This window comes from Bactrocera oleae, chromosome 3 (genome assembly GCF_042242935.1).
Source record: "Bactrocera oleae isolate idBacOlea1 chromosome 3, idBacOlea1, whole genome shotgun sequence".
Classification (NCBI taxonomy): domain Eukaryota; kingdom Metazoa; phylum Arthropoda; class Insecta; order Diptera; family Tephritidae; genus Bactrocera; species Bactrocera oleae.
In genome coordinates this window covers 51,611,562-51,638,567 of record NC_091537.1, presented here as the reverse complement: position 1 = coordinate 51,638,567, position 27,006 = coordinate 51,611,562, and the positions used below count along the sequence as shown (strand labels likewise).

The 27,006-nt window shown below is 37.7% G+C and overlaps 1 non-coding gene across 1 annotated transcript in view; it reads left to right on the top strand.

Moving 5' to 3' along the window:
* LOC118681920 (uncharacterized) overlaps positions 1–27,006 on the top strand; it is a 221,023-nt gene that overhangs the window by 6,333 nt on the left and 187,684 nt on the right. Inside the window, exon 2 of the transcript XR_011395274.1 lies at positions 15,235–15,404. This is a non-coding gene — a transcript (uncharacterized protein). The remainder of the gene's footprint in view (positions 1–15,234; positions 15,405–27,006) is intronic.

Sequence of the window (27,006 nt, the reverse complement as noted above, 5' to 3'; positions counted from 1 at the left end):
TGGTCTTGCAACATGTGGCCGAGCGTTGTAATGATGAAAAATTATTGATTCGTGTCTGGTCGCATATTCTGGTCGTTTTTCCGCGATGGCCTTTTTCAAACGAATAAATTGTTTTCGGTAGAGGTCCCCATTGATCGTTTGACCCGATTTCAATAGCTCATAACAGAGCACACACATACATAGCATAACCTTGGCACCATGGATATTCGGCTATGCCGTGGATGTCGATGGTTGGCCGGGCTTCACATACGATCTCTTGCCCTTTGGGTTATCATAATGAATCCATTTTTCATCGCCAGTGACAATCCGATGCAAAAATTACTTTTTTTGGTGACGTTTAACCATCATATTCATAAGGCACCCAATTTCCAAGCTTCTGGATGAATCCTAATGATTTTAATCGTCTGGAAACGGTTGCTTGATCATCTCCTAATACTTTTGCAAGTTCTTCTTGCGGCTGGCATGCATCTGCGTCGAGCAATGTATCCAATTCTTCGTCTTAAAATTTTTTTGGCTGTCCGGGTCGTTCTCCGTCGTCTAAGTCGAAATTGCCACTTTTAAACCTTGCAAACCACTTTTGGCACGTTCGTTCGGGTAAAGCATGGTCACCATAAACGTCCAGTAAAATACCATGGCTTTCGGTAGCACTTTTCTTCATGTTAAAGTAATAAAAAAGAGCTCCCCGCAAAAACACTTTATCTGGTACAAATTTCGACATTTTCAAATGAATGAAACAAATTGTTGTTCCCGCTAAAACAAATGACATCTACTGAAAACGACGCGAAATGATAGTACCTTTGAAATGAAGATAGCCACGACGAAATAATACTAGTAGAGCCCTCTCTTAGAAAACCGCACGAATTAATGCATACACCCAATATATATATATATTATATTATATTTAGTGCTAAACCACAATATTTTTAAGAAAACTTTCCCACAAGATTTAATTAAAGTGTCACGCATATTGACCGAAATAAACGATTTTAAGTAAGGTGTATAGATGGAAATCACACTATCGAGTTTATTGGAGCTAGAGTAAGATTGCATTAACGTTTGATGGTTAGGTTAGGTTAGGTTAGAAGGTCGATCCTAAGAAGGATCACACTTGGACAGCTTAAAACGCCGACAATGTCCACAGGTGCTATGTTTAAAATAGCATTAAGAGCTATCGTTGGTGTGGTTCGCTGTGCTCCGGAGATTCCGACGAGTGCCGCTCTTTGAACCCGCTCAAGCTTTTTAGCCAGAGTAGCCCTTTAGAGCGCCCTCCACCAGACGATCACACTATAAAACAAAATTGGCTTGACTACGGTTTTGTCGAGCCAGAACATCACCTTTGGTGAGAGTCCCCACCTTTTCTCTAAAGCTCCCCTGCAGCTATATAAGGCGATCGATGCCTTCTTAGCTCTCTCTCCTCGATGGCCTCCAAGAAAGCTTTCTATCAAAAATAATCCCTAGGTATTTCACCTTATCGCAGGTTGAAGTCGTGAACCCCGAAAGAGGGAAGAAACACGTTTGGGATCTTATATCTCCTAGTAAATAAAACCATTTCGATTTTACTTTGGGTGACGGCTAGGCCGCTTCTATTGGCCCAGTTGGATACCACGTTTAGGTACCCTTAGGTAGGCTCATAGACGGTATTTAGGAATTATCCCTTAACCATAGGAACCACATCATCTGCACAAGCTATCGCCCGACAGCCTAGTTCCTTTCTGGTTTTCTTGCCACTACCCCGCTACAGTTCTGTCGCAGAGAAGACTAAATTTGAAGTGCTTGAGGTTTAATAATACCTCCAATTTTTCGAAGACTTTAACCGCTGGCTCTGGCCGCACGTTATTGAAGGGCCCCTCGATGTCGAGAAAGGTGCCCAGAGCCAATTCCTTATGCATAAAGGCTATCTCCAGCCGTGACACTACATCATGCAAAGCAGTGTAGACTGACTTGCCCTTGATATAGGCATGCTGCGCCTGTAACAGTTTACTCCTCGGTATTCTGCTCCTTATGTACAGATCCATAAGTCTCACCAGCGTTTTTAACAAAAACCAGGATAGACTAATGGATTTGAAATCTTTTGCATCGACATAAAAGTTTTTGCCCTTCTTCAGTAGAGCGATTCAGTGGAAAATAAGCCTTTAGGAGTAGCTTTACCGACTCCGACTCCTCGTTACTCGTTGTCCACCCACTATTTGAATTTCACAGATACCACAATGGAGTAGGATTTTTTGCAAAAATGCGCCTAAATCTTGAGCACTCGTGACAACCCTTTGCATTGCCGCAGAAGGCTCTCCACGAAGCTCTCTTGGCTTTCTTCAACTCCGATTTGTAGATGGCCAGCCCGGCCTTGTACAACGCCCAGTCGTCACTAGAGCCCCTTTTTGCAGGCTTTATTGAAGAGTCTTGTACTCGAAGATCTAACCTCCGTAAGCTCCGAAATCCACCAAGGGGGTTTCACTTTGCTTTTTTGAGTTCTCAGAGTCCAGGAGCTTTCAAGAGTAGTTCTACTAACAGAGCTGAAAGCCTCGACGAGCTCATCAAGCCTCCGCAGATAGGATCGAATCCCTGTCAGGAGCGGTTGGAGGAAATCAACCTGCAATACAGGACCCAATTGGTATTCCTGAAATTTCTATAGGTTTTGTGCTGCAGGCGCGTGGCGTTCAAGCTGAAACCAATATATTTATGATCGGAAAAGGAACGGTCATCTAGAATTCTCCATTCCGAAGTGCTTCCTTTACTTCGGAATGGAGAGTTCTAGACGACCATTCCTTTTTTTCCCTAGAGGCTAACGAAACGTCAAGATCTTCCGCCATGCTAGCTGTTACAAAGGTAGGGCAAATTTCCCTATTGCATATAGAAAGGTCTACACTACAAATAAAATCAAAAAGTAGCTCACCTCTTGCGTTGATGTCCGAGCTTCCCCAGACAGTGTGCCTTGAATTGTTATCCGAGCCTACTGAGACTGCGGCTCCTTTGCGCCTGGCCTCTGCCAGACTCCTCCTCAGCAGGTCCAAGGTGAAGCCACCTCGTCGTCGTGCGCCATATAGCCTGAGCCAAGCCAGAGTTTTCTAGCACTGTGCTCCAGCCTAGCAGTGACGACATCCTCGTTGGTGAAATTAAGTAAAAGAAAAATGTTACGTTCGTTTCAGACCATCAGACAGGCTCTGGTTCAACCTGTGCTGCTTGCCGCTAGGAGCTTATGGCTTTTAGTCCTTATCTACGGAGGTTACCTTTGAGTGCTGGGAGTTAATTTGGAGGATCTTAATCCTCCAAACTCCTCTCCAGCAGTTTGAGTTCCGCACCATCATCCGTACCATCGACCCAGCCTCCTCGAACAGGCGCTCTAGACTGAAGACGGACACATCATCATCTGACTATCCACCCGTGCTCACCTCGTCCGAGAGGATAGGGTCGATATCCATTTTCGAGTATGTATCTTTCCCATTCTCTTCCGTCCCAGCGAAGGCATCGGGCCATCCGCCCTGGCTTCTGTTGGGAGTATCCTAAGAACAACCCTCTCGGAGCTGTAGCTTATGGCCCCCTTTGCAATGCTGAGAGGAGTTAGGGACTCCTTGTTTAGGAGTATCAGCGCTTGTCGATATTGCTCTTCGGTCCTCTCCAAACTAATCACCCTCCAGTCTTTGATGAGAAGAGATGGACTGCAGTACTGCAATATCTTTTCTATTTCGGCTAGGGTAGAGGGTTCGGTCGGAAGCCAAAGCCAAACGCGAGGCCAAGTCAAGAGACTGCCTCTAGCGACGGTAAGCAACACATACCTCGGATTTTTATCATCACCCTTTAGCGGGGACGATTTCGTCCTCCTCGGTAAAGGGGTCCCCCCAGGGAACCGTCCACTATAGCAGAAGTCGTTTTCGATCTGCTTGCTCCCTCGTCCAAGGCGAGGCCAAGGCGAGTGTTAACGCACGCCCTTATGAAGCAATGCGTTCAGAGACGACCAGCGCAAAGAAGGAGTCATCTCAACAAACACCTACCACACTAACTTAATGATGACGGGAGGGGAACGTACTCCGAGGCCTGCCATGGTAGGGCGGCCTTGGCATTAGCCCATCACCCATTTCTGCAGGGTATCAGCCCTGCATACTCAGGTGACTGAATACTACGAACACCAACCCAGGGTTCTATCTAATAGTCCATCTAGTCTATCTAATAGTCCAGGCTATGTACGTGTCGAGCAAAGGTCAGATCAGGAGTTGAAAAAGGCCTTAAAAGCGACAGGTCATTGGGCGTTACCCAGGATGCACCGCGCAGGGGCGAACCGGCTTTACATCCCAATGTTTGATGGTACTCTAGTACCATATACTCGAGAACTTGTCTCCATGAAATTTTTGCGAAGATATCTCACACACTGATTGACATAATTGAAATTAAGCTGAAAAACTACCCATAGTTGGACCACACGATAATTTAACAAGCCAAAAAGGGCTCAGTTAACGTGCAACTTGTAAGCATCAAATTCGAAGAAATACCTTCCGGTATTGGAAAACTATATTTAAAAAAATGTTGCTAAAGTGTTCAACCTTCATTGTTCAATTAAATTGAATGGCTAAAATTTGTATCTTATTAACTTATATTAAGGGTTAAAGATTCAGTTAGTTTAATAACTAACTATATTTTATTTCCCGTCAGCAAAACTAATGTTAAAATCATCTTCAAATAAAATGTATCTTACACACTCAACCTCAAGGCTAAATTTAAGATATATATTATGTCAACCCCAGGAACGGAATTGTTTATATGAAGGATATGAGGTTTGGACAAAGGTCTAAACCAATTCAATTCATATTCTACTATAAACCACATAAATTTTAAGAAATATTTTCCACATAGATTTATTAAAATATCTCACTCTTTGACCAACCTAAACGATTTAAAATAAAGCTGAGAAGTCGGAAATCATTATATGGGATGTATTGGGGCAGTCAAGATTTTGGCTGATTTCACTAACTTTTGGCATTGCTCAGGTATATTCAAGAATATTTTCAAGCACTTTTATAAATATATATCTCATACACTGACCGACATATTCGGCATAGGTTTTGTTAGAATTAGAAAAAATATTATATGTAGTGTATAGGAGTTTGGGTAATTCGTAGTCCAATATCAAATATTTTCGGGATTAAAGTAGTTAAGTTAATTTGGTAAGATATCTTACATATTGACCGATATATACGGCATAAAGCCAACCGGAAGTTTGAAAATCTTATATATATATCTTAGTGCCATACAAATTGAACGATCGGAATCAAGTTCCTGTAAGGAACCTTTGAATTCATGAAGGGTATTATAGCTGCGATTCAACCGAAGTTGACGTTTTTTCTTTTTTTTTTTTGTTATAATCGGACACATATGCTTATCATGTGCTTGCATTAGCAGCCAACCTCGATTCGAAGATTATTTTTGACAAGAGAAAAGGTTAGTCACGTTTTAGTGTGCTCTTCGATTTTTGACTTTTAAAAGAAATAGATCAAAGAATATGTATTAAATTTTGCATTAAAAATGGAATAAAGTGCTCTAAGGCACTTGAAATGTTGACTGTGGCATTCGGTGAGTCCACCTTGTCTCAAAAACGTGTTTATAAGTTGTACAAGCACTGGAGGTGTGATCACGTCAACTAGTGAATAAAACTTTGAAACAGTAAACAAAATTGTTTTTAAAAATCGTCGAATCACCAATAGGGTAGTTGCAGGAAGTTGGCTATCAATCGGCTCATGCATTCAATTTTCTCGAATATTTTCGGCATGAGACGTGTGGCAGCGAAGTTTGTTCCGACATTGATAAATTTTGAGCAAAAGCACATCAAAGAACGCAACGAAATATTTAATTTTTGGATCAGTTTTCAAATTGTTTCGCCGACAAGAAGAATTAATGATAATATTAAATAAACATATGGATAATGGGATCATTTGCTGAAGTCCGTTGTCACACGCATCATTGGTGAGCAACGAAGATAGTAAAGAATTACTTTCCGATGCCAATGGTGGAGGAGAAAAATTATCCGGCGGTCATAATTTTACAACTCTAGATATGACCTCTGGGTATTACGTTGCCCTCAGTCGAAGACAACAAGAAATATACTTCCTATTCGAACATAATGTTATGCCATTCGGGTTAGTCAATGTCCCGATGTATTTCCAAGAGATGGTGCTACGATTGATCGCAATCTCAAACATAGAAACCGAATTATTAGTTACGATGGCGGAAGGCTTTGGTTGTTTTTCAAACAATGCATGGTTCAAATTGAAAAGTTTTTGTCTATAGCGATTAATATATCACACCATTCTGATCCCACTGAAAACAGAGCATTGCGTTCTTACCGAATCGATCTGTGTATGCCATCGATGGTGATGGTTGTCTCGAATTAACCCATGATTTTCTCTGTTTAAAATTCGTAAAATAAAGGCATTTTTCATCGCCAGTGATAATTCGATGCAAAATAGATTTTCTTTTGTGTATTTGAAACAAAATTTCACAAGTGTTTTTTCCGTTTTCCATTGGTCTTTCATTTAATACATGGGGAACCCATTGTTCACACTTTTGGATCTTTCCCATAGTTTTCAAACGGTCTGGAATTGTTTGTTGTGCAGCACTTAACATGGCTGCCGTTTGCTTTTGACTCAAAGTATCACCTTTTTTGGTGGTCGTCCACGTTCTTCATTTCTCACATCAAAATCATTACCTCTGAACCGTTTAAAATATATTTTGCATGTTGCTTCTTAAGGAGCATGATCACCATATGCCTCGACAAGTATACGATGCGACTCTGCAGCACTTTTATTCAAATTAATGCTTTCGGCAAATAATTACTTTTCGGTACAAAATTTGACATATTCAAATTCAAATAAATGCCTATAATTTTAAAAAGTTTCATCGTTATTTAAGTAGATACCCAATTCATTGGGGAGCACACACCATTGCTTTAAAATTAACATTCGCTTTATTATTATAGAAAATAAAAAACCGGCGTATTTAAGGAGAAGGTTTTATTTTAGTTATTAGCGTTTTAAATGTATACATGAAATAGTTTGTCGCGCGGGGTCCCTGGAATAATCGAACAAATGTCGAATGCGTTAGATCGTTGTATGTCGGCGCGTGCGGAAATGTGTTGTAAGGAAGTGTTTAAGCGAAAGATTTGGCGCTCCGAATCACAGAGGAATAGCATGAGGTGAAAGCGATCTTTTAGTATTTACCTATGTTCTTTTTACGTGTGGTGTGTAAACGTGTACGGGTTCGCTGATTTTTTGTGTGTTGGTGTTGTCGTATGTGTTGTGGGTTGTATTAAGGTGTGCTAATGATGTGCCGGTGTAGACGGTGTATCCTGACATGATGGGAATGTTGCTTGTATTTCGGTGTGCTGCAGGTGAAGTAACCGAGGGCGCGACATACAAACACCCGACGAATAGTTGCCTTGTGGTATGTGCACGTCCATATTTACTTGTTACACATACAGAAACGATTCGTTTTTAAATAATATTATATATATATTTATTTATATTTTATTTAGGGGTAGTGATGTTGATCTACTCTTTACTTAAAATTACCGTTCGTTTTACGAATTTATTTGCAGTTTTTTTTTTATGATGGTCTTCTTTTAAATTTTACTGAAATATTTGTGTGTGTGTTTTCCATCATACCTTTTGTTGAGTTCTTTTAACTATTTCTTTTATATTCTTTCCGTCGGCATTATTAAGTATAGGTGTGGCCAGAATTGATGCTCCTTTGAGAAAATACCCTAGGTTTAGGGGTGTCAAGTCGGAGGGATTTTGCGAGAGAATGGCCGTGAGTCGAGACCGGCTGCGACCGTTTTATTTAACTTTATTTTTGCATTTGTTCTGGCTAGCCATAATTATCAGATTAAGATTTTCGTTTTTATCATTATTAGTGAAAGCCAACTGACTGACTGTCAGTGGGAATGTTTTAGGTCAATAGAACCCACAAACCATTTGAAAAAGTGGACTGAAATTTGATAAATTATTGTTTCTTTCTGAATTTTAGATAATTCATGAATATCGTTACTTGTTCATCGATCAATATTCTTTCATTTTTGTATGCTTGTAATAACTTTGGATGGTTTATGTATAAGACTGTAAACATGTCCCGGAAGGACGACCATTGGTCACAACTCCATGAAATGTTTCGGTGTCACATGCGGGGATCTTGAGGTGGATGCCTGAACTTGCCTCTTGACTTTGAAACGAGTCCAAAAATTGTGGAGATTTTTATTTTTAATTTCTAACACCGATGCAAAATTTTCTTGAGTTGGTGAAGAGGAAAATGTAGTACAGTACCTAATTAAACTGTCACTTTCTGAAATAAACTTTGCGGCTGATAAGTATTTACCTCTGTTTTGCTATGTGGCAACCTGTTTTGAGCGTGTAGCATGTGTATTTTGACTTTTATTATCATTCTTACTTAAATAAAGCGTTAAATTATGATTGAAACCGAATACTATTTTAGGTGAATAAGAGTTTTTTATTTCGGATTAGACTAGTATTTACTAGCGAAATTAAATTTTTGAATTTGTATATTAATTTTAATATATGTGGTATTATTAGAAAATTGCACTTTATATTAAAAGTTTTTATGCCCTTATGTTGAATAAGTTATACCCATACGTGGACTAGTGTGTATATACTTATGTTTTGTGTATATGAGGACTCGTTGAAAGAATCAATGTCCTTTAAAAAGGGTGTTTTTTTAGAGGTATAGAACAACAATGGATTATTCGATTGACATGAATTTTATTTATTCGAAAGATAATATTGTGGCATTACATTTTAAATATGATTTCAGGCAAATGATCGCCACGGCTGGCTCGTCCATTTTCGATGACTTTTTCCAACATTTTTGGCCGTATATCGGCAATAACACGGCGAATGTTATCTTGCAAATGGTTAAGTGTTTGTGGTTTATGTGCATAGACCAATGACTTTACATTACCACACAGAAAGTAGTCTAGCGGTGTTAAATCACAAGATCTTGGAGGCCAATTCACAGGTCCAAAACGTGAAATTAGGCGGTCATCAAACGTGTCTTTCAATAAATCGATTGTCACACGAGCTGTGTGATATGTTGCGGCGTCTTGTTGGAGGCACAGCTCCTAGACATCATGGTTGTTCAATTCAGGAATGAAAAAGTTAGTAATCATGGCTCTATACCGATCACCATTGGCTGTAACGTTCTTGCCATCATCGTTTTTGAAGAAGTATAGACCAATGATTCCACCAGCCCATAAAGCGCACAAAACAGGCAGTTTTTCTAGATGTAACGGTGTTTCGACATACACTTGAGGATTAGCTTCATTCCAATTGTTTGTTGACGCAGCCATTCAACCAGACGTGCGCTTCATCGCATCATACGATAAAATGAACGTAATGCGAAATACGTATTCCGCACCAAACCATTATTTTCGAAATAATTGCACTATTTGCAAGCGTTGTTTAGGCGTGAGTCTTTTCATGATAAATTGCCAAACCAAACTGAGAATAAATCATTTGACAGCTGTTAAATCGGTCGCCATCTTGAACAGTAATGCCAAGTTAATGCCAAGTTCTCGAAAAAACATCCGTCTTAAAATATGATTTTATGAGTTGTTTGTAATCCGGTTCATGTTAAACCGCATTTTTATACCCTGCGTAGGGTATATTAAGTTTGCGACGAGGTTTGTTACACTCAGAAGGAAACTTCAGAGACCCTACAAAATACATATATGGATATAAAGTATCAGCATGACGAGCTGAGTCGTTTTCGCCATGTCCATCTGTCTATATATACTCGGCCTATCCCTCAGTTTTGAAATATCGATCTGAAAATTTGCATACATCCTTTTCTTCTCAAAAAGCGTCTCATTTGTCAAGTGCTTGCATGAAAAACTCTATCATTTGACGAGATATCTTCTCGAAATTCGGCAACGTAGCAAGGGTTATTATCTAAATCAACAATGCAATGTTCGAAGAAATTGTTTAGATTGGATCACTGTCATACAAACTGAACGATCAGAATGAAGTCCATATATTTTTATTTCACGAGATGTTTTTAGTAAATTTGGGAAGGGCTATTTTGTAAGGTAATAATGCAATCTCCGAAGAAATTATTGTTTGCAAGGAAGACCCGGTTCGTATTTACTTGCGATAGCAAAATAATTTTTTATATTTTATTTTATGTATTTGTCTCTAATTAGCAACCGGGAAGGCGGAGCCGTCTTCCGGTAAAAGAAATGTAAAATCGGAGTACTCCACGAAGAGGGTGGTAAGATAGTGAAAGTTGGCAGAAACTTGCTTACAGGTAGCGAAAGCAGGGGTACGATGCGGGATGCAATCGCCAACATCAGCAGAAAAGCCTCTGTTAGGATCATGGGGGGTCCGAATGCCCCGCCAGTTGCTAAGTGTTCCGGAAAGAAACACGTGATGGCAGTGAAAAAGCTGAAATTCGATCGTCGCTTAACACCGAAGATTTTAGAGCGCTACGGTAGAAAGAATGTTGGACAGGAATCTGAAACGCATGCTAGCACACTTGAGTGGGCTAAAAGAGTGCTGAGCGGCGGAAATAAAAACAGAGTCGGATCGAGCGATTCCCAATCTCTTTTAAAGCGACAGAGGCCGCAGGAGGGGGAAGCCTGCCTCGACAAGAAGCCACAGGCTGGAGCGGCATCAACGTTTAGCGAAATCTCTGAACTTGCTGGATGCGGGGTGTTGGACCGTAGTAGGGAGGATATAGCCATCTCCCGCTATGAGTGGGAGCAGGTAGCTGCGGCCCCAGATGGGAAAGTGTCGGATGCCACCATGGCCTTCACAAGATGATTGAGTGTTCTGACGAACGAACGGCATTCCTCTACAAATATGCTGTCTCAACGATGGAGGAAATTTTGAAGGGAGCTAAACTAAAGTGAATCTACCAGTACGCCCTCTAGCTCGTGTCTGGCTTCAAGCTGAACCCTCTAGCTCTGAGGAAATTGAGGAGATAATGCAATACTACAATCCTTCTCTACCCACGACTGTAAGTCTAAGTCTAAATAAAAAGTTCCTCAGTTCTCTTAGCGACCCCAAGGGGACCATAAGCTATTTCTTCGAGAGGCTGGTTTTCCGGATCCTTGCAAAAGGCGCCAGAGCGGATGACCCACAGGCTCCAGAAGTGCCGGGGAGAAGGGATGTGATGTCTTAACGGGCATGAAAATCGACCCCATTCCTTCGGACGTGGCAATTGCTGAGTAGCAGCGGCATCTCCGCGTTAAGGACAATAAGCCATAGGTTGCTGGCGATAAGCATATTGGTAGAACCACAGCTTGTCTGTTTCAGACACAGCACATTTCAGCAACGAGGATGCCGCCACCGTCTGGTGGAACAACGTCGCCGGAGAGCTCTGGTTGATGACGACGAGGTGGACCCACCTCCGGAATTGCTAAGCAGAGCTGTAACAGAGGCCAGGCAAACGAGGGCCAACGTAGTAATTTGCTGGGATGTAAACGCGAGGCACTCTGTCTGAGGAGCGCGGATATAAATGCTGGAGGAAAGTCACTTTTCGATTTTGTTTGTTGTAAAGATCTATTTATATGTTATAGGGGAAACTCCCACACCAACGACGTTATACTTGCGCAACTTCAGTGGACGGTAAGGTGTCATGCAGCTGGTGGGCCCGCATCACTGACAGTGAGCTCAAAGTCACACAAAGAGTACATGGCCTCACTAACAGTAGCATCAAGCTACTTCCATATAAAACTTTTCTGGGTGCGTGGCCATAGCGGAATCGTCGGATGATTCTTCCACTTTCCAGTATACAAATCAAAAACCAATAAATATATCCTATTACAACTTTAAACGAAGAGTGCCTTTGAGGTGTGACCAAACATTGTCAAAATCGGACCAAAATCATTAAGCCCCAATACAGTTCATATTGTTAACTTTTTATCGAAAATATCGGTCAATCTGTGAGAATATAAATGGTATTATAGAAATTTGGAGATAATCCTTTTTTGATAATAGTATGCTTGTATATCAAAAATGGATTGTATCCGATCAATAATTCTGTTGACCCCTTTTACCTGATAGAAATATTTTAGTACTTCAAACTGACTTAACACCGCATATATCGGAAAATATGTGAGTTATCTTAATAAAATTGAGAGAGCGTATTTTTCTAATAACAGCGCATCTTTGTGCTTAAATGGATAAAATCCGGTGAAAACATGCCTTAGACCCAATACCCATTGAACCTCAGAGAGTTTCTTTATACTCTTATTAAGTGCATCACGTTGTTTATATATTCCCAAAACGAAACGTCGGAGATCTATCTCGTTCCTGAGATATATCTTGTCATCTTAAGGTGGGCGATGTCACTTCCAGTGTACAATTTTGATATTGATTCATATGAAGCTTGCCAGCGTCGTCTTAGTTGTAAAGTTAAATGTCTCGAAAATGTTTAGTTAGTTAGTTATCAATATACTCGTTATATGAGAAGTGGGCGGAATCATCCTCCCAGTTTACCAATTTTTGCACTGTAGAGGGAGGTGTCTCAAATATCTGTCTCGAGCAATTTTGGTTGATAAGTATAGCTTTTGGAGATATATTTAAATGTTTTCAATAAGAGTTTTGTATCTCCATTTCGATTCGTTTTAGAAACTAAACAATCGTTAGGTTAAAAAAATTATTCCACTAAGATACTTCAGATATTGATTGATATCTTTGGTAAAAAGTCAGCCATAGACATTCAGGTCCACATATTCTACTAAAAAGCTATTGTCCGATTCCGCATTTTTTAGGATTTAAGATTGCGTACCTTAAATACACTTTTCGGGCAAAGTTCAAAGGCTATTGTGGCGTAGATGTAATTGTCATTTGATTTCGCCCATTTTCACAATGTATGAGAGGATTGTTTAGATAACCTCACACACCAATTCTTACACCTGCTCCCAGAGAGCTCTTCCCTACCATCTTGATTGAGAAATCAAATGCTTGTGATATAATTATTCAAAGAGTTATCGCATTTTTAGCAGTTTTCAACATAACCGCTATATGGGGAGTGGGCGTGGGTACTATCTGATTTTATTTTTCGCAGTGTACGAAGAACTGTTAAAAGGGCTTTTTCTCAGCAAGTTTGGTTTCTTAAGCTCTAGCGGTGTGGAAAATATGTACATTAAACCAATTACGTTGCGGGGACACACCCAATTTTTAGCCCACAATTATCCTTCGCTTCTGCGATCCCGTTTACTATATTACATTTTTGCATTTTAAATTAGTGCTTAGTTATGGCACTTTATAGGTTTTCGTTCACTGGCGTTTTGTCCGATTTTGGCCAAGGAACATATGTAGCAAGTTTCATTAATACATCTTAATTTTTACTTAACTTACAGCTTGCTTATTGTGGTATATCCCCACAGAAGATATTACCACACGCGATGACGCCTCACACCAGTGATGTAAAAGTACGTATTGTGCATTTTTCCGGCATTTTAAACGTAGTCGTCACTTTACGCACAATCGTCAAGAAAAAGACAAAAATATGTACATATGTATACCTTAAATCTCTTCGTCATAAAAATTTTATTTGCGACTTAAAGAATACGATATTTTAAAAACTATACAGTATAACATCACATACACAATTTTTATTAATAGCAAAGTAGTTTCGAGAAAAGGGAAAAAATAGCTGACAAATAGTAAAGCGGAAAGTGCGTATTTTTTGCACATTGGATAGGTAAATGTAAAATTTGTGAGCATTTCAACAATTCTAAGTATAACATCACATACACAATTTTTATTAATAGCAAAGTAGTTTCGAGAAAAGGGAAAAAATAGCTGACAAATAGTAAAGCGGAAAGTGCGTATTTTTTGCACATTGGATAGGTAAATGTAAAATTTGTGAGCATTTCAACAATTCTCATATAATATTATATAATATTTATACCCTTGAAATATGTCGCTACAGAGTGCTACGCCTACTTCCCATATAACACAGTTTTTAATTCCATCTGATTTTTTCACTTTTCAGTATACAAATCAAGCACCAATGAATGTATCGGGAGAGAATCCTTTCCTGATAATTGTTTGCCTGTATGTCAAAAATGGGTTGAATAGGATTAAATAACTCCCTTATTGTTACCTAGTATAAAGATTTTTGAGCCTCCATTTGGATTTATATTGCATATATCAACCAATATGTAAGATACTTATCTTATCAAAATAAACTGTACATATAATATTGAATATACTATAGTTTTATGTCAAAAATATGTGAAATTGGTCTACGAATTACCCTAATTCCCATAAAAAACAATTAGTGATGTTATATTTTATTCTAACAAATTTTATGCCGAATATGACGATCAGCGGATGAGTTATACATATACACATATGAAATTGCTTGAAAATATGTTCTCAAGTATATTTGAGCAATGTCAAAAGTTAGTGTAATCAGACCTTTTCTGCACCCAATATACTCCATAGTGATTTCCGACTTATCACCTATCTTTAAACCGTGGTGTACGGAATGACCGACAGGAATGGAAGCATAGAAACCGTTATTGTGAAGCAGAACTGCTTTAAGGCTTCTTTCTTAAGAATCTATGAAAATTCGCCACTATGCTGGGTCATCGAACCTATAATATTGATACAATAAACCAACTCGTCTTTTGGGCAAAGTCATCATGTTCAGGTACCACACCATCTTGATCAAAACTTTAAATCTGAAACGTATTTTGGTCCTGTGAGGAATGGGACGAGTAGCTGATTGCAGTTTGGGGTAAGAAGTTGAGTGCTTCTGTTTGGATTTATACTCTTTCACATAACAGAAACAAAAGTAACAATCATCACTGCCGTTCTTTTGTTTGCGCCATACGAAAGGAATCGCACATCGGCATCTTTGATTGAAATGATTTCTATGCCATCTTTAGTGTTTCTATTTTCTTCCTTACGGTTTCCAATTGCATCTCCAGAGGTTATAGATATATATTATAGGTTTTGCGAAGAGACGTACGATAAACTGTCGGTGTAAGGAATTCAATGAACATAACTTGAGTATACAGTCTAAAAGGTATAGAAGTGAACGAAAAAGCAGAACACAGTCTCCATTAACTGTTTCAAAGTCGCAACCTAAAAGGAATGGGGCGGGTAGGGTGGAAAACACTTTAAAAGCCCAACAAGTCTTGCGACCGCTTGCGGTTAGACATCATTAAGACCTTTGACCTTAAAACAATATGAATTCAAATAAATCTAAATTATTTTGTTACAGAAATATAAAAAGCAACCGCAATGAGTCATAAGCAACGGCGAACTCGAACGAATTTCACTACAGAACAACTTAACAATTTGGAGAAACTTTTTGATGAAACTCATTATCCCGACGCTTTCATGAGAGATGAATTAAGCCAGCGACTGGGATTAAATGAAGCAAAAGTACAAGTAAGATTTGTAGATACTAAATGTATATATTCCAGAAAACAAGTCAAATAAAAGGGCGTCAGTTTAGTTGGATCTAAATTTTCATTATGCCTATACAATTGTAAATTATTTCTATAACATCTTTAGCGTTTCTATTTTCTTCCTTATGATTTCTAATTGCATCTCCAGAGGTTGTTTGTATAGTTCTGTAGGTTTTCTATTATACAAAGTATTTCGATCATATTTATCAAGTGCAGTACGGTGTCATATAAATGTATGTTTTCTGAATCAATTTCAAAGTATCTTGTTAAATGGTTGAGCTTTACGACGGACATATGGAGTAATTCTACAAAGACTTGCTGATTGCTAAATTTCACTGCTAGGATTGTGCACACTGCAGAAAATATAAATGCTGAATTAAACAGTGTTATTAAAGAATATAAAATCAGTCCAAATATATTTTTGGTTGTATCTGACAATGCTGCCAATATGACATCCCCAATGCAAAGTGAAGTGGTTAGGATGTACCACACATACATACATTACAACTAGTGAGCCAAGAAAGTGTTTTAAAAATGAGGAATGAGAGTTAAGTCAGAAATGTCGAAAACTTGTGGATAATTTCAAAAGAAGTGAGCAGGAATGTCGCGACTTAAAAAAAAAAATGCAGAACACTATTGGTTTGGCAAACCATACCTTAATTCAATACATTATTTGAAGACCTATATAATGCTAAATCTGTTATATTTATGAGCAGAAGGCTGCAGTTAACCTATACATAACCGAGCGAGAATCTGTATAATTTCTGACAGCGAGCAAGTGGGAAACCATTTGTAGTGTAATTGCAGTATTAACCCTTTTTATTAAGCAACTCAGGATTTGTCTTATGATTCAACATGTGCCTCTGTCACAATTCCTTTATTTGCGATGTTCAAAAAAAAGTTAAAGCGTACCGATAGTGATGAAGCAAAAATTTCTATTCTGAAAGATAAGTTAACAGCTTCTTTACTGTGGCGTATTTTTTATTAGGACGAGCTCAGTGTTGCTTGTTTTTACGGTACTCGATCCTCGTTTTAAACACAAATATATTTCGACTGAGGAAATAAAATTAAAGTTAAAAGCACAACTAGGTTAATTAGAGGATGATAATCGATAAGAACTATACCAACAACTAACCACGCGAAAGGTGTCCATAAAGATAACATTTGCGATTCTCACGGTTACGAAATGCTAACGCAAGGTGTTTAATTGGTCAAGTACTGTTTACCGTTTAAAACAAAGGTTTGATGCAATCTTTCTCTCATCTTTCTGATAGCAATATTTTCAAATATTGGCACCAAAACTCCTTGGCTAAGTGAGTTAAGCTTCCCGCCCTGATGCACTCAACTACGCCGCACAACATACCACTCACAAGGCAACACTGGCACACACACCACACATACTAATGCAACACAACTGGAAGCAACACCTACGCATAGCAATACACGCAGGATACCAACACATCATAACTCTACACAACCCAATGAACAAAACCTCTGTCCGGACAGGCCTCTTTGTTTACTTCGACCGACTTGCGATCATCCCACATCGGAGCACGTTTTCTTGGCGCACATCTCATCTCGTCATTTCCTTTATATAATACATAATTAACACGGCTTCACTGGTACCCGACTGGGGAATTATTTTATTATTGTCAAAAAAAAAAAGAAATCAAATTGTTAACATATAAAGTGTTTGAATAAAAAGCAAAATTGGTGAAAAACATATATAAAACAATTAAGGAAGGGCTAAGTTCGGATGTAACCGAACATTTTATACTCTCGCAAAGTCAAATAGTATCATCGATTGAGATTTCTTTGTGGATTGACTGATATTTTCGGTAGAAGGTCAACTATAGGCACTGGGGTCCACATATTTAGTATTTAGGGGCTTGAACAGTTTTGGTTCGATTTAGACAATTTTTGGACACAAGGTGGCATACTTTAATCGCATTATTCACGCAAAGTTTTATCCCGATACAATCATTGTTGCCTTATTTGCATAGTGGAAAGTGAAAGAATCAGATGGAATTTAAAATGGTGTTATATGGGAAGTAGGCGTGATTGTAGTCCGATTTCGCCCATTGACATAGAAATATAAAAAGAACGTTATGCACCGAATTTGGCTGAAATCGGTTAAGCAGATCTCAAGATATGGGCTTTCACCTAAAAGTGGGCTGTGCCACGCCTACTGTCTAATTTTGAACCCGGTTCCTATAAAGTCATCTCATACCATCCCAGAGATAAAATTTAATGTCTCTGGCGTGTTTTGTGCTTGATTTATCACGCTTTTAGTAGTTTTGAACAGTACCGTTATATGGGGAGTGGGCGGAGTTGCCATTCGATTTCAACTATTTTCACACTGTAGGTAGAGGTTCTAAAAACATTTGCTTCCAGTGAAGTTTTTTTTATAGCTTTAGCGGTTTAGGAGATATGCACATTAAACCTATTAGGGGCGGGACCACGCCTCTTTAAAAAAAATTTTTTAACTGCAGATGCCCCTCCCTATTGTGATCCTGTATAGCAAATAACAGTCTTGTATCTTGTTGTGGAGCTTAGTTATGGCAATTTATTTGTTTTTGAATAGTGGCGTTTTGTGGGCGTGGCAGTAGTCCGATTACGCCCATCTGCAATACCAACCGTCTCCCGGTATCAAGAAACATGTCTACCAAGTTTCATAAAGATATCTCAATTTTTACTCAAGTTTGAGCTTGCACGGACGGACGGACAGACAGTCACCCGGATTTCAACTCGTCTCTTCATCCTGATCATTTATATATACATAACCCTATATCTAACTCGATTAGTTTTAGATGATACAAACAACCGTTAGGTGAACAAAACTATTATACTCTGTAGCAACAGGTTGCGAGAGTATAAAAAGTGCGCAAGTGTAGAAACATATAAACCCATGTAAGGGCAGTGAAATTACATAAATCCGTTATATTATAATAAATGTATAAATATACAGTGTCCGAATCTAGAACCAACGCTATTGAAAAAGATACGTCTTCGGCGCAGATCTGAGTAAAAAAAACTCATTCAATATCTTTAAATAACGGTGCCTATTGACAGTTACTGTTACACCATTTTATTCAAAGAAGGTTGGCCCGACAATACACCATGATGAAACTGCGCACCACACAGTGACTCGTTCGGAGTAAAGTTCAACCTCGGGGTTTATTTCAGGATTTGATTCACACATACGGCAATTTTGCTTGTTTACATTTACCTTATAATTTTTTGGCTAAATTCTACGCGAATAGACAAATCTAAAGAGTTTAACCGGTTTGTTATTTGAACTTTGTACAGAAACTGGTTTAAGGCATCATGAATTATCCGTTGTAATGACCGTCTGTTAACTCCAATGTGCACCGAGATGTTGCGAGTGGAAACTCTTGGATTTGCCGGTTGTTTGATTTTTAAATAATAGGCAAATACTTTCGTCGCCTAGTTCTGTAATTTTCATGATTTCTTTGTATACTAATTTTAATGCGGAATGAATTTCAAAGCAATTACACTTATTTACTGGTTTATTTACATATATCAGCGCACGATATTATGACGTATTTAGGATTTTTCACTTTTATTTCTGGAAGATTGAGAAAAGGCCTAAATTGTTTTTTTTTTTAATTCTTTTTTGTTTTGATTGGGGGTTAGAGGCCAGCAAGGCAAATCTGTTATCCATAAGATTGGGAGGCCGGGGGCCCATGTTTCTTAGTTCGCAAACTATAAGTTTGTAATAACTATATGTATGTATATGTATATATATTTTTCTGTACTAAATAGCTCAGTTCAAAGAGCAAGAACAATGTGAAATAACTATAACACAAATAGAAACCGTACATTCGCTCAGGCGGAAAAGAGGACAACGGAAATGAAAAAAAAACACGTCTTGACACGTCTTGAGTTAAGGAACGTCACCTAACAGTGATCGTTGCCGCGCCAACTCTCCAAATTGTATACCAAATATTCTGCAACCCTTCTGTACCATCCGCTCTCACCCATGTTCGCACTGTGTGAGGAGGTGACTGAAGAACTTGTCCTCTGCAAGGTTGATTGATATAGTTTTAGTGGTTTGTGGAATATGTATACTGTATATTATTATTATAATATTTCAACTAACGTTATTTTTTGAGCTTAGCAATATACTCATTCAGTCCATCTGCAATATCAACCTTTTCAAGGTGCCAAGAAACAAGTGTTAGAAGTTTCATGAAGATATCTCAAGTTTATTCAAGTTATCGTTTGCACTGACGGATAGATGAACTGTGTTAAAGACAGATCATTTGATTTATTATTTGAACAAAACTATTATACTCTGTGTAATATATTGCAAGAATAAAAAATAAATGAAATGTTGTAACCACGTTGTGAAATTGTCCATTTTGAATGCAATGCTTTATGAAATTTTCTATGTTCAATAAATAAACAGGGTTTTAAGCTATTGCATAGCTTCTATCGCAGGCTTTGAGCTCGCGGACTGAATGAATAAATTTCGTAACGGAAATAAACCTTATGCGCTCAGAATTTGCATATTTTTAGGCGTATCGTATTTCATATATATCAAGCGGAACAAAGCAATTAAAGAGACAGAAGGGTATTCAAAAATAATAATTTTTAGGAGACAATTTTTTTAATGGCAAATAAAAATGTGGAATTTAATAAAAATGTAGTTAATAAAAATAAATTATTCAATATTCGGAGTCCCAATATTAGTAACATTATTATTTAGCTATTTCATAGCTTTTATCGCGGGCTTTGAGCGCGGCGACCGAATCAAGAAATTCCATAACGAAAATAAACACGCGTAACGTTTGTATATCTGTCTATATACAACATATGTATGTAAATATGTACACTTTAAGTTTGAGCAAGAATATATAGTATTATATATCGATGCAGAGTTTGCGAGCCGTGGAAAAATATTTATTATTTGTGAAATATTTTAAATCGACAAGAACTATGTTGCCATATTTGTAAATGTTTTCTGTGTTTGCGGGTTTGGTGGTTGGCACTTTTCCCTTACAGAAGGAACGTCAGAAAGTTGTTCAATTTATGACTTTTAGCTTTTGCCATTGTCGGGAAAGAGGCTTGTAGACAAACGAAGGTTGTTATGCAAATGGTTCCAAACGGTTTTCTGGCTTATCTATAGTTCCTCAGCAATTAAATAAGTGTTCACGTGACGATCTGTTTCCACTATTTCCAGGATTTCATCGCAATTTTCGACGACAGGCCTCCCGACGCGTGGTGCATCTTTGACATCGAAATTACCATAACTGAACCTAGCAAATCACTTTTGTGCTACACTTTCGTTTACAGTATCGGGGCCATAAACTAAATTAATGTTTTCAGCCGCTTTGGCTGCTTTTTCGCTTTGATCGAAGAAATATTGTAAAATATAGCGAATTTTCTCTTTGTTGGTATCCATCTTTGACGAGCGCTGACAACGAACTGAGTAAATCAATCGAAAAACTGTTAAAGACAAACTTTCAGCACGAATAAACACGTTTTCAGCGCCGTATAGTATGACATGATGCGACACGTAACACTAGTACTATGGGCAATAACGCCATCTCTTAGATAAAAACCGAAGGAACTTTTTACTTGACCTAAAACATATGTATATGGGAATTAAAATCAGAATGGTTTATACTGAATATATCCATCAGTGTGTAAGATGTTTTAGCAAACTTAAGTGAATGTATAATATTGGATATACTTAATTAATGAATAAATGTATGATGAACACACTTATGTATTAATATCCAGCCATTTTGACTTTCCATCTGATTATAGTTGTTTATGTTGGACAAAAAGTGTTGTATATTAATGAAAATACGTGGATTTCTTAGCCATAATATGTTAAGTATAGTCCCATTGGTTGAGTTTATATAACATATAATTTGAACAGAAAAGAAAAATGTAGCAATGAAACTATAAACATTTTAGATTTGTTAATCTTTGTATTATCTTAAAATAATCGAATTAGGTATAGGGGTATATACATATATAAATGATCAGGATGATGAGTGACTGTCTGTTTGTCCGTCTGTCTGCCCATCTGTTTGTCTGTGCAACCGATAACTTGCGTAAAAATAAAGATACCTTAATGATTACAATTGATACTGGGGCATTAAATTTTACACCCTGGATGATAAGTGAGGGCTTTGTAGGTGCCGGGGTCAATTGGACGATGTGGCACCGCCCACATTTACGTGAAATCAAATATCGCCTGATCTACTCGACCAATTTCAACCAAATTCGGTACATAACATTATCCTGACGATCCTCTGATACGCTGTGAAAATGGGCGCAATCACGCCTACTTCTCATACGAGTATAGCACAATTTTAAATTCCATATGATTCTTCCACATTCCAGTACACAAATCAAGCACAAATGAATATATGGTATTCAGATAAAAATTTCCACAAAAAGTGCCTTTAAGGTATGCTATCTCGAGTCTAAAAATTATTAAAATTGAATAAAGCTCCGACATATCGAATATTTGTACGTATGGCTGACTTTTTGCGGGTCACTCAGTGAGATATGTTATTGAAATTCGGGGAAAATGTTTTTTGATAATAATATACCCTTGTTTCAAAAATGGGTTGAATCGAGTCAATACTTCCCTTAGCCCCCATATACCTAATTTTCGACCTTCCAGTTTACTTTATACGACATATTTAAAGGGTGATCCATTTTGAGGTTCCCTACTTTTTTAAAGAAAAACCACAGAAAATTCAAATTTAATGAGGAATTTTCACTATCATTCGAAAGAACATTCTTTAGCATTTATTTTTGGAAGATTATCTCTTTCAAATGTTGGCCGCGGCTACGTTTTAGATAGTCCATCGGTTAAGTTTAATTTTCAATGACTCGTTCGAGCATTTCGGCTAGTTACTGACGAATGACACGCGCGATGTTTTGCTCCAAGCGAGGTTGTCTGCATAGACTTTAGACTTTACATATCTTCACAGGAAAAAGTCTAACGGGATGATATCACACGATCTTGGTGGCCAATTGACCGGCCCAAAACGTGAAATTATCTGCTCACCGAAGTTGTCTGCGATATGTGAAAAGTGGCATTGTCTCGTTGAAATTAAATGTCGTCAAGATCACGAGCTTCAACTTGACAATTACGTTCTCACCGGCATCATTTTTGAAAAAATATGGGCCGATGATTCCACCCGCCCACACACCACACCAAACCGTTGTTTTTTCTGGATTAAATGGTAGCTCTTGAATCTCTTCAAGTTGCTCTTCGTCCCAAATGTGGCTATTTCGCTTCCTTACATACCCATTGAGCCAGAAATGGGCTTCATTGCTCAAAAAAATTTGGCGCGAAAACGTCAGATCTTCTTGGAACTTTTTAAGAGCCCTTAGAGCGAAGCGATGTCTCTTGGGAAGGTCGAGCGGCTTCAGTTCTTACACAAGCTGTATTATGTATGCTTTCAATTTAAGATTTTGTCGTTCCATACGTCAGTCCGAGTTGCTGCGCACGGCGCCGAATCGAATCTCCACGGTCTTCATGTACACTCTCAGCTACGGCCGCTATATTTTCTTAATTGCGTGCTGGACATGGTCTATTCGGTCGAATATTATCCAATAATGAATGCTGGGGATCAAGATGGGTGATGGTGTTGCAAATAGTACACTCAGTAGGCCGATTATGTTGACCATAAGTTGAGCGAAGAGCGCGAAACACATTCTTTACAGAACGTGAATTTTCGCAATAAAGTTGAAAAATTTGTAAACGTTGTTCAGATTTAGTGCAGTGACGAAAAAAAAATATATATATATATAAATTCGATTTTTTTGGTGTACATGTGTATGTGTATTAAAAGTGCAGTGTACTGTAGTGACAAAAGATAACTGGCAAAAGCCAAACAGGCACGAACTAAAATGCCATATACATATATAATATGTATATAGATACATATTAATACATAAAACGGGCGCGGAGTGAAAACCACCAAAACCAACAGCAAGCACTAGGAACCCTTCGAAACAGTCTAGGAAAGGATTTGGAAGCACCCACAGGAAGTTTACATAAATATACACAAACGGTAGTCCCAAAATCACTTGATGGATATCACAGTGAGTCGTATCGATTTCTTTTAGTATTTTATTTCTGCATGGAATACATATGTACATATATTTATTATGGTAAAAATTTAATGTCAAACTCGTTTGAATAGCAAAAACAAATAAAAACGGTTGCCAAACTGTTATAACTTTCAGTAAAAACCGAAATATCGCAAGTACAACAGTTTAGCATAATATATATATATTTATATAAATATTTAAATACCTATATACATATTTTTTATTGCCTTCCTTCGTGTAGTTACACACAAAATATCCCAAATCATAAAAAATAATATTTATATATAAAATTGAAGTTAATAAAATTCTATTTTATTTACCAACTAATAATAAGCAGGATTACCTAAAACAGGTAAGCAAAGGTAAATTAAAAAAAATATAAAAGAAAAAAAATATGTACATATATACATACATACACTGAAGTCCTAAATAGCTTCTATGACATTTACTTGTACGTAAAATCCGCTAACTTACAATTACCTCAAAAGATATGCTTAAAGATGTGCTGCACGAGCAATGGGCTCACATCCCTTCGACAGAAACCTCTAAGTTTGTATATTCCATGCAAAAACCCTTAGCTGAAGTTTGAAAAAATTGGGGATATCCGATTTCCTATTGGAAATTTATTCACTTTTCATAAAACCACTTATTAATATCCTTTAATGAATATCAAATAAATTTGTTTTTATAAAGATAATATAAGTTATTTTTTCCAACAATTTATTTTTGTTGGCACCTTGTACGCAGAATTTTACTGCCCAGTGTATTTATAGCAAATAAAAAGAGATATAAAGGTAACAAAAAAAACAAATCTTCTTAAAAACATACTTACCTACATATATGCTCAATATACATATTTACATATTTCACATTTACCATATACATATATAAACTCACCATTTGGAGCGCATCCAAAAATATACAAGTGTATATTCTCAATATAATTGACCTGCAAAAAAACAGACGAAGACAGAAGAAAAGGTAAAGAAAATCTAACATCTAGTCATATATATTTCACATATATATACTGATCATATTGAGAGCATCAATATACGTACATTACCAACATATTTTACTTTTATACATATTTACTTAATATATAAACCACCCAAAATGATCAAATGCACAAAAATTGTAATACATCCAATGCAAAACAAAAGGTCAAGTACTCATGACCAAGACTCATCAACCATTAAATGATGACAATTTCAATTTGATTTGGGAAGCTCTTACATCAAGATACGAAAACGAAGGAATCTTGGTCGATAAGCAAATAACGATATTAATCAACTTGCCAAAAATTCAAAAGGAAACAAGTAAAGAATTTATCAAACTTTAATCCACTGTTTCCAATTGTTTGTCGGTTTTATCGACACAAAACATACCACAGACAGCTGGGACCCTATACTGGTAAATATGTATATGCACAGCAACAGTGCCAGAAAAGGCGTTATTGTTGTGGGAGCAATCGCTCTCATCAAAAAAAAATTGCCCAACATTGCAACAAATGATAGAATTTCTCACTACCCATTATGAAATCGCCAAAAAATACCCAAACCAAAAGGTACGCAACAGGACCTCAATAGAAGCCACAGACTCAAAATCAATAGAAACAACAATTTACCGAAACAATTTCGTAAAAAAAAAAGACTTTGTACAAACTGTTTGTCTCATACGCACACACATAAAGATACGAAAGCAAATTTAACTGCGTTTACTGTCATAAACGATACTATTCGATGTTTCGTATAAATAATTAATAAAAATAATAATTTTTCTCCTCAAACAGTGTAAACATCAAAAGAGCCACGGGTTTAGTTGAAACAGCAAAGCCTGAAGTGTCAAATCCCGAAAACTGCCAAGAAGCACCATGCTGCTCAAAGGCATTAAAACGCAAACGTTACATAGCAAAAACCAAAGTAGGGTACTCCTACCCACAGCAGTCGAACACCGAGTAGAACTGTTGAAACTTAGGGCCTTAATCATACCGCAAATAATACTTGAAAGTGTTGAAAAAATTTCAACCACCCTTCTAGCACAAAACACGATAGTCGGTTGGATCCTAAGTGGACTAGTTACGGAACCAGTTACCACCATGACAACTCAAGTTGAGGAAATATTAAACGAATGCCCCAATTCACAATTGAGGAATTTTTGGGAGTTAAAAGAACTCCCCCATTTCAATTACAACAGCTGAAGATCAGTATTGTGAAGCCTTTTGCAAGGCCACAACTACTATATCAGTTATGTTGGTACGTCATACGATTACCACTAAAACAACAATTTCCCAACACAATCACTTTAGGTCACTCTCGTACCTCTGCAATACAGCAGTTTTAAAGGATGAAAAAAAACCTACTTAAAAGTACAAGTAACTCTGTCTGTTCTCATACACTACAGGGTCAATATATGCATTATCCGCCATAACAAAATGACAAATTTCAGCCTAACATTCATGGTGCAAAAACTATTAAACATTGCACAATATAAATTGTATCTCTGGTCCGATTCCAAAACAGTATTATCCTGGTAAGAAAACCCCCCTTGCATGGAAAACGTATATTTTCAATCGAACGTCTCAAATACTTCACCCAGCAGGATTAGCCACTTGGCGACATGTAGCCAGTGCTGACAATCCTTATGATCTAGGTACAAGAGGTTGCAAATCCCTCCACCTTGCCACCACCACCCTCTGGTGGAATGGTCCCCGATGGTTAACAGAATCTCCCCATTCTTGGCTCTTTTCACACACAATTAGAGGATACTGACATCCATGAGCGAGTTTCAACGTTCCCATGAGCCACAGGGTGATCGCTTACATGCTCAAGTTTATAGAGCGACTCAAAATTAAAATTAAGGAAGTATACTTGAAAGACGATACAGTGAGGCACCTAGACTTACAAAAAGCAAAGGTCACTCATATCGCATCTACTCAAGGGCGCTACTTTAGCCGAGAGATACCATCTTCACTATGCATATGTAGAAGGTGCGAACGCAGGTTATGGAGCACTTCCACCCAACGCTGCAACTTCGTTCAGCCATTCACTATTTCAGTTCACCTCGAGCTATGTACTAATCTGACAAAGGAGGCTTTTCTCACGGCATTTGCTCGCTTCGTCAAAGTTTTACGTCAAAACTCATGAGCAACAATGTCAAATAAAAAATCAAAGAGCCACAGAGAAACAGTTTGTGGATTTTATCAAACAAGTCTCACCTGATATTGTACAAAAGTACGCCACCCAAGGTATTAACTAACAGTTTCTTTCTCTAAACGTTTTTTACATAATAGGTTTATGGAAGTCAGCTGTAAAAAGCTTCAAATTTCACTTAAAAAAGTAGCTGGAAACTACAAATTATATTATGAAGAATTTGCAGCATTATTAATTCGTATCGAGGCCGTTCTCAATTCAAGGCTACTAACGACACTCTCGTAAGATCCCTCAGATCTCACAGCCCTAATTTCAGGGCACTTT